The sequence below is a fragment of the Meriones unguiculatus genome (assembly GCF_030254825.1).
Source record: "Meriones unguiculatus strain TT.TT164.6M chromosome Y unlocalized genomic scaffold, Bangor_MerUng_6.1 ChrY_unordered_Scaffold_25, whole genome shotgun sequence".
Classification (NCBI taxonomy): Eukaryota; Metazoa; Chordata; class Mammalia; order Rodentia; family Muridae; genus Meriones; species Meriones unguiculatus.
This window is the reverse complement of record NW_026843710.1, coordinates 20,699,765-20,712,573: the sequence shown is the minus strand read 5'-3', so window position 1 is coordinate 20,712,573 and position 12,809 is coordinate 20,699,765. Positions and strand designations below refer to the sequence as shown.

The window sequence follows — 12,809 nt, the reverse complement described above, 5'->3', positions numbered from 1 at the left end:
CCAGGCCCTTCTGGTTTTCATAGTCTCTGTTGAGAAGTCAGGTGTGATTCAGATGGGCTTGCCATTATATGTTACTTGGCCTTTTCCCCTTGCATCTTTTAGTATTTTTTCTTTGTTCTGTATACTTACTGTTTTGATTATTATCTGGCAGGAGGATTTTCTTTTCTGAAATAATTTATTGGGTATTCTGTACACCTCTTGTACTCTTACTGGCCTCTCTTTAATTTTGGAAAATTTTCTTCAAAGATTTTTGTTGAAAATATTTTCTGGGCCTTGAAGGAGGGAATCTTCTTTTTCCTCTATTCCTAGTATTCTTAGGTTTTGTCTTTTTATGTTGTCTTGAATTTCTTGCATGATCTGTGTCAGGAATTTTTTAGATTTAAGATTTTCTTTGACAGATACATCAATTTCTTCCATTGTATCTTCCACACCTGAGATTCTTTCTTCCATCTCTTTTAATCTATTGGTTATGCTTACCTCTGTAGTTCCTGTTTTCTTCCCTAAGTTGTTTCTCTTTACAATTTCTTCTATTAGTGTTTTCTTTAATTTCTTCAAAGTTTATGGAATGCTTCGTCTCATCTTTGTGCAGGGGCCATGTTAATTTTCTCTATATCACTCCAATTTTAGTATATGAACTGCTGAAGCGAGGACCACTTTATTTCAGGTGATCATTAATAAAGTCACATGTCCTTGACTTCTGAGTTTCAGATACCACTGATTTCACTATTATTTGTTAAATGCATAGATGCATCCTCAGTCAGTGAATTATTTTCTGTGAAAATGCTTCCTGATTAAGGCAACTATTTGAACAAAAGGAGTTTAATTAGGACATTGCTTACAATTTTACAGAGATCATCCATAATGTCATGTCAGCAGACAGTCATCTTGTAGTCCTTCACCAAAAGCAAAGCTTTACATACTAAACTACAAGTGGCTGGCAGAGAGGGAAGACTGAGAGAAACAGAGGAAAAGCTAGAGAGACAGATTCTCAAATATAGAATCTGAGACTGATAGAAACAAAGATATAATGTGATAGAGACTCCGTTCTTTCTGGTCACTATCTTTAGCATATCAACCATAAAGCATGCCCTCCTATAATATAAATCCAAAAGGAATTATATTTTTTAAATATTTTTATTTTAATTTTGATTAAATACACTTTATTCACTTTGTATGCCTCTATAATCCCCTGTCCCATCTCATATAACTTTCCTTCCCCCTTATCCATGCATGCCGATCCACAAGTCCACCTGGGAGGTCTTTCTCTCTTTTCTTCTGATGCTAGGCTATTATATAAGAAAATGCCTACATTTTCTTCCTCTGTGCCCTCTTAAGGCTGTTGTACCAACACGGTGAGGTGTGCAAAGATCAGACCAATCAGTTCATGTCAGAGGCAGTTCCTGTTTCCATTACTATGGAAGCGCCTTGGACACTGAACTGCCATGGGCTACATCTGAGCAGGGGTTCTAGGTTATCTCCATGCATGGTACTTGGTTGGAGTATAAATTTCAGGAAATACTTAGGTTTTTTTGTTTTGTTTTGTTTTGCTTTTTCTCTTGCTTTCCTTTTGGAACTCCTGGCCTCTCCAGATTTTAGTATTTCCCACTTCTTTCATTAGATTCCATGCACTTTGCCCAACAGTTGGCCAAAAGTGTCAGCATCTGCTTTGATACTGTGCAATGCAGAGCCTTTCAGGGGCCCTCTGTGGCAGGCACCTAACTTGATACCTGTTTTCTCCTTCTGCTGATGTCCATACTCTTTGCCTTTCAGAATGAGGACTGAGCATTTTAGCCAGAGTCCTCTCTCTTCATTAGTTTCTTTAGGTTTAGAGATTTTATTAGGTTTATCCTATATAATATGTCTACATGAGTGAGAATGTACCATGTGTCTTTCTCTTCTGGTATAGCTCTCTCAGGATGATCGTTTCCAGTTCCCACCATTTACCTGCAATTTTCATGATATTCTTATTTTTATTGTTGGGTAATTTCCATTATGTAGATGTACTACAATTTCTGTATCAATTTTTCAGTTGAGGGGAGATAATGGGTTATTTCTTGGTTTTGTCTCTTACAAGTAAAGCTGCTACAAACATGGTTAAACAAATGTCTTTATTTTGTACTTGAGGATTTTTGGATGTATGCCTAGAAGTGGATAGCTGAATCTTGAGGAAACACTATTCCAAGTTGTATGACAATGCACCCGATTGATTTCCAGAGTCATTGTACAAGTTTACTTTCCTACCAGCAGTGAAAGATTGTTCCCTTTCCTCCACAATCTCTCCAGCATATGTTGTCACTTGGCCATTCTGGTGGATGTAAGTTGAAATCTCACGATCGTTTTGATTTGTATTTTTCTGATGGCTAATGAGGTTGAACATTTCTTTCAATGTTTCTTTGCCATTCAATATTCCTATATTGAGAATTCTGCTTAACTCTGTTTCTCATTTTTAAAATTGGATTACTTGATTTGTTGCTTTTCAAAATCAGTCTACCACTAGGGAGATTGGGTGGCAGTTAATTGAGTTGTGGGGTCAGGGCATCCTATTGAAACTTTTAAGCAATCCATGGTGTTGTTATTAAAATATGTTGTTCTCTGCCCTCAACTGATAGATCAGTGCCATGTTCTTGCATCCACAAAGATGTTTACTTTCAAATCAAAAGAGACCTTACAACACTCAGCTCTAAACGGGATTTTCCTATGAAAATCTCCCTCCCCTTGGAGCTCTGGGAAGAGTGTCATAAGTAGTGGAATTGATGATAAAAGGAGGACAATTCCCTGAAAATCAGGCCACAGAGAAAGATGATGCATTCAGACTTGATGAGACTTGATAAGCTAGGGTCAATTAGAAATGTAAAGAGGGCCTCCCAATCTGGGAACTAGAGAAAGGGCACAGTGGTAGAAGAAAGAGGGTCGGTGGTATTGGAAGGTGAAAAGTGGGCAGCAGAGGGGATACAAAGTGAACAAATTGTAATACTTAAATACATAAGAAAAACTGTGATCAAGGTGATGATATATACAGGATTGATGTCTTCTTCTTGTGAGTGGTGATAGGGTAGAGCAAGGATGTACTCAGTTTTCTTTAAGGGACTTGGCACTGATACTCTGATCATGTTACAATGAGTATATGAACAACACATACTAAAATTGATGATTTTAAAGATACTAAATTTTTAGTGTGACACATGGATAGGAATTTGAACATGGGAGCAATAGAAAAAGAGTGTAATGCATATTATATGAAATTACATATTCAATAAAAATAATATGTTGACAACTTTTATGACTTTGAACATGGCAATAAGATTCTGGTAATGCAGGGCAGTTTTTGTCTTACTAAGGTATGCTTTCCAGGAACTCATTATGGAGCAGAGAATCCTGGCCATGAACTAGTCATTACCCAGCTACCTCAGACATCATGAGCTCAGGTAGCACCTATGAACCAGCAGTCCTTGTACTAACAATGCTTTTAGAGTGTTTGTCTGGAGGACACAGATGCTCTTGTATCCTAGGCGTTAACATGGACCATTTTCTCTGTCCTGAAGGCCAAGTTCTAACTGTAAACCCAAAAACAAGGAGGGTTCCTGACTGACCACACCTTAGGAAACAGCTATCAATCCAGCCCAGTCTGCCAAGGAAAGCCTGCTCATAGAGGGATGGCAAAACTAGTGTGGAACAGTGCCAACTCTCAAAGAGTTTATTGCCTCTTAGTTCTCCTTTTACATTCACAGATCACTCATTGTTTCAATCAAAGTGGTCCCAGAAATTATCTGGTTTCCTTCTCATTTTCCTTCCCTTAAAGACTCAGTACTCCAGGCAACCCTAGTCCCTGCCAGCCTATTATATCAATAAAAATGTGAAGGTACATTTAGTGAGTATGTAAGTGTACTGTTCAAAGTCACAACCAAGGATATTTCAGATCCAAGACCACAGTAGGAGACCACCTCTTCATTCGGTACATTCCCCTTAATTCCACATAACTTTGGAGCTTCCCTACTTAGGAAGCTATAAAATTAAATAAACATTAATGTTTCATTTCCTACCTAACATTTTCACAGAGGTATACAAGAGTAAAACTGTGGGATCTGAATAAATAGATGAGATAAAGTCTTGTTGAGTTTCGCAAGAACAAGTCATTTGGGCACAGGATCAGAGATACTGTACAATGAGGAAAGTTTGTTTACTTTTTTCCATGGAAACCTCAAGAATATCTCAGGTAATGAATGGATTAGAGGGAGAATGATGTCATGAAACAGGTGAAAGCCAGTAAGAGTTTCAGGAGCCCATTATTAAAAGGGCCATTGGACAGTGTGCTTGAGAGAAAGGCTGAGCAACCCTACATGCTGCAATCTGTGCAACTAAAAGCACACCATCCAGAGATGACAATTCCTGTGTCCCAGACTCTAAGTTCAGGAAAAGTGTCTCATATTTCTTTCAATTGTTCATTAATAAAGTCATGTGTCCTTGACATGTGAGTTTCACATTATCACTGATTCCATTATTATTTGTTGAATGCACAGATATGTCCTCAGTCAGTGACTTACTTAATGAGAAAAGGCTCCCTGATCAAGGCAAATCTTTGAACAAAAAGCATTTAATTGAGATTTTGTTTAAATTTTTACAGAGACCATTCAGAATGTCAAGTCAGCAAGTAGTCATCTTCTTGTAGTCCTTCAGCAGAACTGCAAGCTTTTCATACTGAACAACATGTAACAGGCAGAAAGAGGTAGACTGAGAGATACAGAGAGAGAAAAAGCTAAAGAGATAGATTCAGAAATAGAAAGACTGAGAACAACAGAAACAAAGATATGTAGTGAAAGATACTCAGAGATAGAGACTTCATTCTTTCTGGTTATTTTATTGGTTTATCAATCTCAAAGAACTCACTCCTATAATAGAAGTGGCATAAAAATATAGGTATTTTAATAGTTTGTCATTCAATACAATGATTAAATTCCCAGCAACTTCTAAGGACTAAATACAAGTCTAACAATCTCCTTTGGGAAAAATGTGGAATATTTCCAAAAAGGAGTATTATTCAGGTAAGAAAAAACATCACAATATTTTCAGTCAAATGGATGGAACCAGGAATAATCATCCTGTGTTCAGTAACCAAGTTTCAGAAAGACAAATACAGTGTGTATTCACTTAGTAGGAGGTCTCCTAACAGTGGCAGATAAAGTTCCACTAGGACATCTATTGTGACCAACCCATTCTACAACTAGGAGGAATTAGTGGCAGTAAATTGAGATGTGGGGCAAAGGCATCTGAAAGAAAATTTTAAGCAACCCATGCTGTTGTTATTAAAATATTTTGCTCTCTTGCCCTCAACTGTTAAATTAGTGCCATGTTCTTGCATTCACAGAGATGTTTCCTTCTGCAATAAATGGAATTACATACAGAGACCCACAGTCTGATATTATGCAGAGAGAGACCTTAAAATACCTAGCTCTAAATGGGATTTCCCTATGAAATTCTCCCTCCCCTCAGTGCTATGAGAAGCTGGCAGGAGAAGAGGAAGGAACAATTTCATAATCAGAGGGAATTGAAGACACAAGGAAAACAATGCCATGAGAATCATGCCACAGAGGAAGATGATGTAGCCAGCCTTGATGTGACCTGATAAGCTAGGATCAGATTGAAGGGAGAGAAGGACCTCCCCTCAGGGAACTATAGAAAGGGCATAGGGTTAGAAGAAGAGGGTAGGTGGGACTGGAAAAATAAGGGGAGGGGTAGGAGAGGGGATACAAAGTGAACAAATTGTAATAAATAAACACATAAGAAAAACTGTGATCAAGGGGATGAAGTATAGAGCACTTCAGGACTAATGTCTTCTCCTTGAGGGTGGTCCCAGATTGTGGCAAGGATGAACTCAGGTTTCTTTAAGGGAGTTTGCTCTGATACTCTGATCATGTTCCAATGCGTAGATGAAAAACGCATACTTGAATTAATGTATTTTAATATTTTTTTATACACTGACACATGGGAAGGGAACTGAACCTGGGAGCCTGGAAAACTAGTATATTATTTGAATCTTCCCATATAAACAATAAAAACAATAGATTAACAACTTTTATAAGGACTTTTAACATGGAGAACAGATTCCTCTCATGGGTACAGAGTTTGCATGTACAGGCATGCCTGTACACTGGTACAGGCATGCTTTCCAGAATTTCATATATAGCCATGAACAAGTGCTTACCCAGCTACCTCAGGCTTCAACAGCTCAGGTGACACTCTGAACAAGCAGTCATGGCACTTAATACTACATTTAGAGGATTTGTCTGGAAGACCACAACAAGAAACAGAGTTGCTTTTGTGTTCTAGGCATATTAACAGGGACACTTTTCTTTGTCCTGAAAGAACAGTTTGAATTGTAAACCTCAAGACAAACATGGTTCTTCACTGACCACTGAATAGGACATAGCTGCTGATCCAGCCAGGTCAGCCAAGGCAACCATGCTCATAAAGGTTTGGCGAAAATAGTGTGGAACATCACAAGTTGTAAAAGAGTTTATTGCCCCTTAATTCTCCATTTATATACTCTGATCTTTCTCTGCTTCAGCTAAGAATTCCCAGGAATTTTCTGGCTTGCTTCTCTTTTCCCTGCTCTTAAAGACTCAATACCCTAGTCAGGGAATCCTAGACCCTGCCAGCTTATTATATCAATAAGAATATGAAGGTACATTTAGTGAGTATGTGAGTAACTGCTCAGTTCAATGTCACAACCAAGTATATTTCAGATCCAAGACCAAAGTTGGAGACCATCTTGTCATTTTGTACATTCCCCTTAAACCCACCTCACTTTGAAGCTTCCCTACTTAGGAAGTTTTTCAATTAAATAAACATGAAAGTATTATTTTCCTACCTGATATTGTCACAGAGAAAAACAGGAGTGTGTTTGACATACCAACAGTATCATGGAAACCCAATGATATGATGTTATAATACTTTTATGACATCTCAATTATATTATGATATCACAATTTTTTTTGACATCACAATTTCTTTATAACATCTCAATGGTGTTCTGTCATCTTAATGGTATTATGATTTCATAATGTTAATATGATATCACAATGTTATGATGACATCAAAATGCTATTATGACATGATTAGTGTATATATCACACTAAAATTTTGACATCACAATGATATTATGACATCACAAAGATATTATGACATCATAATGTTTTTATTACTTCACAATGCTATTATGACCTCAAGAGGGTATTATGCCCTAACTATTCTGTTATGACATCTGTCATGACATTACAATGCAATGACATCAAAATTATATTATGATATCACAATGGTATTATGACATCCCAATGTTATGCCAAAATCACAATGCAATAATGATATCACAACTGTATTGACTTCACAATGCTATTATAATATCAAAAGGCTATTATAACATCACAATGATATGACATCTCAATGTTATCAAGAAAACAGTAATATGATATCACAATGTTATCAGTGTGTCACAATTCTATTATGACTTCACGATGGTATTGCTTCGCAATGCATGAGGACATCACAATGATATGATATTACAAAGCTATTATGACATCACAATTTTATTATGAAATCACAATGCTATTATGATTACAGTTTGACATCACAATGAAACTTTGACATCACAATAGCTATCATGACTTCACATTGTTCATATGACATCTCAATGCTATTATGACATCAAAATGATATAATGACATCACAGTGGTATGACATACAAAGGTATTATTATTTCACAATATTATGATTTCACAATGCTCACATGAGCTCACAATCTTTAAATGATATGACAATCGTATGATGCTATTATGACATCACAATGGTATTATGAATTCACAATAATATTATAAAATCACAATGGCATTATGACATCACAGAGGTATTATGTAATCACAATGCTATGATGACAATGGTATTATGACATAAGAATGGTATTTTGATTTCACACTGATATTACGATGTCACAATGCTATTATGACTTCATAATGGTTTGACATCACAATGGTATTAGGACATCACAATGATATGACATCACAATGGTATTACACTTCACAATGGCATTATGACATCTCCATTATATTTTGACATTATAATGATATGACATCCCAAATCTATAATGTCATAACAGTGGTATTATGATATCACAATGCTATTATTACATCACAATACTAGTATGCCTTAACAATGATTTGACATCACAATGGTATCATGACACCACAATGCTATGATGATATCATAGAGGTATCACATCCCTATGGTATTATATGATTTGACAATGATGTAATAACATTTCAGTGTTATTATGACTTCACAATACTATTATGACATTACAATGCTTTTATGACATCACAACGTCATTATGACTTCACAATGATATTATGATATCACATTTCTATTATGACATAATGATGCTATTTTGACATCACAATGGTATGACATCTCTGTTGTGTCAATTAATATTTACATTTGATATATTTTCTGGTAAAGCTCCTATTAATCCTATAGAGCTGTATAACCAAATCCCCACACAGATTTTGGTTATATTTAGTTACCCTAGAACACAATGCTGGTGAATAGTTACTCCTGCCTAAACTTCTAATCCCCCATATTTTCTTAACATTTAGATTTTACCCATTTTACTTCCTTTTTTGTGAAATCTTAGGTCTGGTTCATTCTCCTCATAGTTCCTAGTTCCCCCCGCCTCAGCTCAGTTCTCCTAGCTCTCTGCCCTCACCCTTTTTTCCTCCCTCTCATTTCCTGCACTCTGGCTCCTCCCCTGTTTCCTGTCCTCTGCCTCCTCTCCTCTCCTTGCTCATTATTGTGGCTAGTTGCTTTCTTTTGACCTGTTTACACAAAGTTGAGACAGGATGCATAGAATAAGTATCACACTGCAATATCTGCATTGAAACCTGAGATAGGGGGTGGTATAAATCAGCATTTGAATGAACAAGAGTAAGGTTGTTCAAAAGAACATTATACCAGCATTTTCCCCTTTAAGTCCAATAAAAGGCTCCTTTTATTTTAATACAATAATGATTATGAAATTATGAAAATTAATAAGTAAAATCTACATGTGCAATGTCTAGTCCATGTGTATTTAGCAACTTAGGAGAAAGTATCCAATTATCCTCTCTATCTTGACAAGTTTAGAGTTCTATATTTACTTATATTTTCATTGGTATTACCCATATGAAAGCCTTTGTTAACTTCCAAACAACTTAAGCTTTTTTTGTGACACTATAACTATTTGGTCTTCAATTCCATCAGACACTTGAGAAGGAATAAAATTAGTTTCTAGAGTAAATAGGAAGTGCATGTTAGCAGCTTCCAAAAAAAAAAAATGACAGAAACAATTTTTAGTCTCAGCAGTCACTCAGTAACATTGGAGCATCATCTTCAGCCCTCTGGCTCAGAATATGTAACAGACATAAGTGAAGGAGGTAATATTTAAGACTTACTTACTGTGTCTTGGAGGAGTCCAGCAAAGGTATGACATCACAGGCCTATTATGACATCACAATTGAATGCCATGTTAATGTTCTTATGACATGATTTTGGTATGACATCAAAATGGAATTTTGATATCACATTGCTATAACAATATCACAATACTATTACAGTTCCTTCTTCAACAACTTCAATGCATGCAAGTGAAGTTTCATGAATTTAAATTAAAGATTCCTAACAATTCCATTTGATATGGAGATAAGTCAATGACTTGTAAATAAAATCATGTTTTTTTTTTCCAACCTAAGACAGAGGCTCACATCCTAGACCTAGATGACAAGAAAGGAAAAATGAACATTTCTCCAACTTAAGACAGGCTCTCCATAAAACAAAGAAAGGAGAACTGAAGGAATCTGGTAGTTGGAATTCTGCCTCCTGGCCAGGGCTGATGCAGGTCTTATCTAAGTTCCATGTCTCATAGAATGTCCTTAGAAGTCTCGGCAAGGAGGATGTTCTGAGCCTGAGAAGTAAATAGTAAGGGCCCTAAAACCTTGGAAACCATACAGTAAACTTTGTGTAACCTTGAGTCAATTCCTGGATGCCTTGCCAGATGGAATAGAGGGGTTGCTACTGTGAAAACTTTTTTTCTTCTACACTCTGCTTTTTGAGGGTTCTTTGCATGTTCAGTAAACTGAGACTGGAACAGGAATCTGTCTTGTCTCCATTCTTTGCACCTCTGTACTCCCATTTACACTCCCTCTTTCAGGTGGACCCTCTTCTACTAGCCCACAGGACTATCAGGTTACATGTTCTTTTCTCTGATCTTAAGGACTCAATACTCCAGGGAACCCTAGACCCTGCCAGCCATTACATGAATAAGAATCTGAAGGTACATTTAGTCAGTATGCCAGTAACTGCTCAGTTCAAAGTCACAACCTAGGAAATTTTAGATCCAAGAGCATAGTTTGAGATCACCTTGTCATTTGGTACATTACCCTTAATCCCACATCACTTTGAAGCTTTCCTATTTAGTAGCCTGTCCAATTAAAATATGTGGCTTTCTGCCCTCAACTAATAGATCCATGTTATATTCTTGGATCCACACAGATACTTCCTTTGACATCAAGTGGGATTGCAAACACAGACCCACTGTCAGATATTATGCAGAGAGAGATCTTAAAACACCCAACACTGAATGGGATTTTCCTATGAAATCCTACCTTCTCTCAGTTCTCTGTGAAGCCTGCAAGAGAGGATGCAGGAAGAGTGTCAAAAGTAGAGGAAATTTAGGATACAAGGAGAACAATGCCCTGAAATTCATGCCACAGAGGAAGATGATGCATCCAATTTTAAAGCGAACTGATTAACTAGGGTCATATAGAAAGGTGAAGAGGACCTATTCTTTCAGGGAACAAGAAAAATGGCATTGGGATAAAAGAAGTAGGGTGGGTGGGATTGGAAGGAGAAGAAGAAGGAGGCAGCAGTGGGGATAAAAACTGAAAAAAACGTAATAAATAAATATATAAGAAAAGCTGTGATCAAGGTGTTGAAGTAAAGAGCTCCTCAGGGTAGGTGGCTTCTCTTGGGGGTGGTTCTAGAGTGCGACAATGATGAACTCAGTTTTCTTTAAGTGACATAGCAATGAGACTCTGATCACATTCCAATGAGTATATTAACATCACAACATCAATGTATTATATAGAAAAATATTTTAGTATGACACATAGGTAGAAATTTGAACCTGGGAGCAATGGAAAAGGAGTGTAATATATGTAATTTGAAATTTGCACATAATCAATAAAAATAATATGTTGATCAGTTCTTACAATGACTTTTAACATGGAAAAAAGATTCCATTAAAGGAGAGGAGAGTTTGACTTTGTAAGGCATGCTTTTCAGGAACTCAGTATGTAGCAGAGAATCTAGCCTTGAACTAGTGCTTTCCCAGCTACCTATGACCCAATGAGCTCAGGTGGCACCTCTGAACAAGTAGTCTTGGCACTAACACTATGTTTAGAGGGTTTTTCTAGAGGACCACATCAGGTAACACAACTCCTCTAGTATCCTAGGCATATAACACTGACCCATTTCTCCTTCATGATGGCCCAGTTTTAACTGTAAAACCCAGGACCAGGAATCTTTCTAACTGTTCACTTAGTATGATACAGCTGCCCATCCAGCCAAGTCAGGCAAGGCAAGCCTGATCAAAGAGGGTTGGCAACCCTAGTGCTGTCAAATCCTTTATTGCCCCTCAGTTCTCCTTTTAAACTCACAGAATATTCTCTGTTTCAGCCAAACCAGTCCCAGGGAACCCTAGAACATGACATCCTATTAAATCAATAAGAATGTAAAGGTACATTTAGTGAGTATGCCAGTAAATGCTCAGTTCAAAGTCACAACCTAGGAGATATCAAATCCAAGAACACATTAGTGGACCACTTTGTCATTCAGTACAATCCCCTTCTCCCACATTACTTTGAAGCTTCCCTAATTAGGAAGTTGTTCAATTCAATAAACGTTAAAGTTTCATTTCCTACCTGATATAGTCACAGAGGTAAACAGGAATAATAGTGTGGGATCGGGATAAAGGGATGACATAAAGGCTTGTTGTGTTTCACAAGAAAAAGTCACATGTGCACATCATCATAGATACTGTACAATGAGGAAAGTTTTTTTATTCATCTCCATAGAAACCTCAAGAGTCTCTCAATTGTTGAATGGCTTAGAGGGAGAATGATGTAATGAAACAATTGGAAGCCAGTAAGATTTTCAGGAGCCAGATATTAAAAGGGCAAAGTGGACAGCTTGCTTGAGAGAAAGGTTGAGCAGCCCTACATGCCTCAATCTGGGCACCTGAAAGCACAACCCAAGACTCTTAGTTCCAGAAAAGTGTCACATATTTATTTTAAGTGGTTATTAATAAAGTCACGTGACTTTCATATTGTCAATATTCCATTATTGTTTGTTAAATGCATAGATATATCCTCAGTCAGTGAATTACTTACTGGGAAAATGTTCCCTGACCAATACAACTCTTTGAACAAAAAGCATTTAATTGGGACTTTGCTTATATTTTTACAGAGACCATCCCGAATGTCACGTCTGCATGCAGTCATCTTGTTGTAGTCTTTTAGCAGAACTGATATATTTTTGTTCTGAATCATAATCAACAATGAAGATAGAGACTGACAGAGAGAGAAAGAGAAAGATCTACAGAGACAGATTAAGAAACAGAAGGACCAACAAACAGAATCAAAGATATAAAGTGACAGAGTATGAGAGACTGAGACTCTATTCTGTCTGGTAAATTTCATGGCATATCAAACTCGAAGCACACACTTCTA

At 36.9% G+C, this 12,809-nt stretch overlaps 1 non-coding gene across 1 annotated transcript; it reads right to left on the bottom strand.

Annotated features, from left to right (window-relative positions):
- Window positions 1-543: 543 nt before the first annotated feature.
- On the bottom strand, window positions 544-651 carry LOC132651794 (U6 spliceosomal RNA). The gene has a single exon (XR_009589359.1). It is a non-coding gene; the product is annotated as a U6 spliceosomal RNA (small nuclear RNA).
- Between the last annotated feature and the right edge of the window lie 12,158 nt (window positions 652-12,809).